The sequence below is a fragment of the Apis dorsata genome, unplaced genomic scaffold, assembly GCF_000469605.1.
Source record: "Apis dorsata unplaced genomic scaffold, Apis dorsata 1.3 scaffold_355, whole genome shotgun sequence".
NCBI classification, from domain to species: Eukaryota; Metazoa; Arthropoda; class Insecta; order Hymenoptera; family Apidae; genus Apis; species Apis dorsata.
Window position 1 is genome coordinate 208,157 of NW_006263621.1, and position 4,857 is coordinate 213,013.

Sequence of the window (4,857 nt, forward strand, 5' to 3'; positions counted from 1 at the left end):
CGATCTACACGAACGAAACGAAGATTTTTGATATCCGCTTTTTTATTGTTTTCACGTACCAGCGTTTCTAATTTTCTACGAGGATTCTAACGAGCGAGAGAGAGAGCGAGAGCGAGTGAGTGCGTGCGTGCGTGTGTGAGAGAGAGAAAATTGGTGGAGGGAGAGACGAAGGATTTTTGTAAAAGTAGTCTGTGGAGTGATGACACGCTCGCAGAAAAAGAAGAAAAAAAGAAAAAAAAATTGAAAAAAATGAAAAAAGAAAAAAAAAGAAAAATTCGTTCGAAGAAAACGTCGCACGATGGGAAGGCTGACCAACTTGAGAATTTGCATTTTTGCAGGAGGAAAAACTTGATTCGTTTCAAATTTTTAAGTATCGCTCGGATTATTTAAAAATTTTTCGAGAATCGAATTTTATCTTCGTACATATCTTGGAATCGATTTGTCGATTGATTTAAAAGATAAAATTGATTTTCCTCCCTACTTTTTTTAAAGAAATTTCACCATGTGTTTTCTTTCCAAAATTTCTATATAATACTTTTCTATATATTTATTCTATATTATTTTTTCTATATAATTTCTATATATAATACTTTTTCGAGAGGAGCCAAGTTTCCAGATATGATTCTTGTTGTTCGGCCTTCGAAGGAAGGAAAGTGGAAGAAAAGGAAAAAAAAAAAAAAAAAAAAAAAAAAAAAAACGAAAAAGAGCGTCCGGAATTTTTGAAACGCGACCACGTCGCGATTTTACTAGCGATTTTTACTATCGTTTTTTACACGGTTCTCGCCGGCCTAAGGAGCTGTCCTTTCCACGAACGGCTGCTCGTGCATTTGCCGCTTTCTCGCGGCGCAGACCGCGGAGATCGATTTAAAAAAAAAAAAAAAAAAAATTATCCCCTAAATCGAGAAGAAAATTGTTGGCAAAAAAAATTTCCAAAAATCTATTGTTCTGTTGGAAAAAACGAATCGAGATAAAAATCTCGAAATTTTTTCCTCAACGCAAATATATTTTTCTTTCCTTCCATTTTTCCCAAAGAATAAAATTCTTTGGGTATATTTCTTTAAAAAATTTTAAAGATCGATCTTCGATTCTGCGCCGGGCGAAGATCCCAGATTTCACCCTTCACCGCGATCATCGTCACCGATCACTCGGAAGAAGACTGATAGCGCAAAACAAACAAAAAAAAAACCTCGAGTGACTCCATCAACAACAACCTCAAGAACCTCGAAAAGGAAGGAAGGAACGGAGAGAGAGAGAGAGAGAGAGAGGGAGAAGGAACGAGGAGGGAAATTCCACGCGAGTACGATCGACTGGCGAGACTCGCACTAGTAGAAGGAAATTTTCGAATTTTTCAAATCACGGATGGAGAAGAAGAAGAAGAAGAAGAAGAAAGACGAAAGAGAAAAAAGAGGGAGGGGGGATAAAAAAAGAGGGAAGAAGTTTTCACGTATCTCACGTATTACACGTTACATACACACTTACGCATACATATACACGTATAGTACACATACGTGCGACGCGTAATAGGAAGAAAGAGAGGGAGAGAAAGAGGAGAAGAGCGAGCGAGAGCGAGCGAGAACGAAAAAGAGAGAGAGAGAGAGAGAGAGAGAGAGAGTGAGTGACACAGAGACACGTGCATAGAGGAATAATAGAAAAAGGATAAAAAAAAAAAAAAGAAAATAATAAAATAAAAGTAAAAAAAAGACTAGGCTACTACTACAGTGCTGCATACGTATTTAAATTAAAGGATAATGCATTTAAATAAGCATGGATGTGCATTCTTAGATGTATTAGAGAGAGTTTCACCACACCACATTTAGTATTAATTATGTAAAACGATTATGTAGTCCGACGTGAGGGAGGGGGGAGGGGGGAGGTGGAGAAAACTCTTTGAAAACTCTTAATTCCTTCCTTCCTTTCTTTTTTTCTCTGTGAAAAAGAAGGAAAAAGAAAATTTCGTATAATTTTTTTCTCATTCTCATTTCATTCAATTGGAAAAAGAAGGAAAGAAGTCGTTGAAATATTTTTATTTTTCGACGAGTAATGATAATTTTCTTCCTCCTCGAAGGCTTCTCCTCCCCCGCCAAACGCCCTCCCTTGAGAGAAACCGCGGTGGGGATTTTCATCGTTTCACGATCATTGTATCACCTTCATCGCCGTTTTTATTTATCTCGTACGTGTTTTACGCAATTTATCGACGACAAACAATTACTAAATGAAGTAGATATATATATGTATATAATATATATATATATATACATGTAATATATATATATATATATTATAATATATATATACACACACATATATATATATAAATATAAAATTTGTTAAGACGGAGGGGGAAGACGAAGAGCAAACATATTGTCATTATTTTATCGACGTCGTATTATTTATAAAGGAGGAGTACCACAGTATATACAATAATTAATAAAAAAAAAAAGATCGACTAGTGTATTTCGAACCCGACTGACAACAATTAAAGAATTTAATTGCGCTGAAGCTACATTTTTTTACTATCCCATATATACATATACACATACATATATATAAAAAGGAATATATCGAGGAAAAAGAATATGAAAATATATTTTCCTTTCCTTTCCTTATTTATTTAAAAATCGAATTTTCTTAATTCGAATTAAATAATTTTGGATCGAACTTTTGAAAAAAAAGATACAATTTTTTTTTTCACCGGTTAAAGTGAATTAACCGTAATTTAACTCGAAACGGTTAGAACGAGGAGGAAGAGGGAGAGGAAAGTCGACCTAACTTCGATTCGAAGCGTTAAATCGAAGAATGCAGATTGTCAATTCCTCCTCCTCCCTTGCCAATTATTTTTCTTCTTTTTTTATTTCTTTACCTTAAACTAAGGAATCGAAGGATCGAGAATATTTTTTAGAAAGCAAGTGGAAAGTATTACATGCATTTTTCTGGAAAAATTGATCGAGGCTTGGACACACGAGGGAGGGAGGGAGGGAGGAGGCGATAAGGGGGTTGGTTGGGATGATTGTATTTTAACAAGGAAATTCTCACGGCTCGGTGACCACGAGCCACCTGCTCCACCAGTGATAAGGAACCGACGCGCGCGCGCACAGAGAGGGTGTCCTTCCTCTCTCCTTTCCCCTCCCCTCTCTTTTTTACATTCGATTCAACACTCCGCAAAATGGAATATCCATTTTGCGGCTTATCATATTTTTTCGTCGAAATGCCGAATTTTTCTTCAACTGTGGTGGAGAAGAGGTCGAGAAGATTGACAAAATTTTCTTTCATTCTCTTTTTTTTTTTTCTTCTCATCGTAGCAGAAATTGTCTCCGCGTTGGGTGCTTGTCCAACGCAGTTTCGATCCCGTTTTCAATCAATCCCACGGGTTTCTTGCTCATTTCACACCCCCGCGCTCGCATCACACCCCCGTGGCGCGCAACCGTGTCCTTTTTTCCCCCCTTGTGTGCGCGGAACCCGCTGCGAAAGGAGCAACCCCATCGGAGCACAGTTGCGCTCCGACTTCGCACAGGACCGCTCTCCGCTCTCCCCCTTTTGGAAAATTTTAATAAGAAAAGAAAGAAACGATAGTTAATTCCGCGAAAGTGAACGATCGATCGATAAAAATAATCGAGTCGCGATTCTAGAGAGAGAGAGAGAGACAGAGAGAGAGAGAGACAGAGAGAGGGAGTTTTGGAAAATTAATAAGAAAAAAAAAATAGTAGTAAACTCCGCGAAAGTGAGCAAAGGATTAATAAAAACAATCGAGTCAAAAAAATTCCAAAGAGAGAGAGAAAGAGAGGGATTTTTGGAAAATTTTAAAAAGAAAAGAAAAGCAACAGTAAATTTCGAAAGATAAAAACAATCGAGTCGCGATCTCAGAGAGAGAGAGAGAGAAGGAGAGGGATTTTTGGAAAATTTTAAAAAGAAAAGAAAAACAACAGTAAATTTCGAAAGATAAAAACAATCGAGTTGTGATTCCAGAAAGAGAGAAAGAGAGAGAGAGAGAGAGAGAAAGAGAGGAATTTTTGGAAAATTTAAAAAAAAAAAAATAACAGTAAACTCCGCGAAAGATAAAAACAATCGAGTCGTGATTTCAGAGAAAGAGAGAAAAAGGGAGAAAAAGAGGGAGAGGGATTTTTGGAAAATTTAAAAAAAAAAAAAATAACAGTAAACTCCGCGAAAGTGAACGAACGATAAAAAGAATCGAGTCGCGAATCCTAGAGAGAGAGAGAGAGAGAGAGGGATTTTTGGAAAATTTTAAAAAGAAAAAAAAAACAACAGTAAATTTCGAAAGATAAAAATAATCGAGTCGCGATCCCAGAGAGAGAGAGAGAGAGAAAGAGAGGAAGAGGGATATTTGGAAAATTTTAAAAACAAAAAAAAAACAGTAAATTCTGCGAAAGTGAACGATCGATAAAAACAATCGAGTCGTCAGATTCTAGAGTGAGAGAGAGAGAGGGATTTTTGGAAAATTTAAAAAAAAAAATAGCAGTAAACTCCGCGAAAGTGAACAAACAATAAAAAGAATCGAGTCGCGAATTCCAGATTGAGAGAGAGAGAGAGAGAGGGATTTTTAGAAAATTTAAAAAAAAAGAAAAAAAGCAGTAAACTCCGCGAAAGTGAACGAACGATCGATAAAAACAATCGAGTCACGATTCCAGAGAGAGAGGAAGAGAGAGGGAGAGATTTTTGGGAAAGAGGGAGAGAGAGGGAGGGAGGGAGAGGGTGGATATCGTTGATAATCGCCATGACGGACGCGAGCGGGAACCGAGCGACGGCGGCGAGGGAGGACGTGTCTCGGAAAAGATGGCGCGATGTGGAGGACGCGAGGAAGGAGCTGGCCTCCGTGATCGAGAGGATCGAGGGGACGAGCGG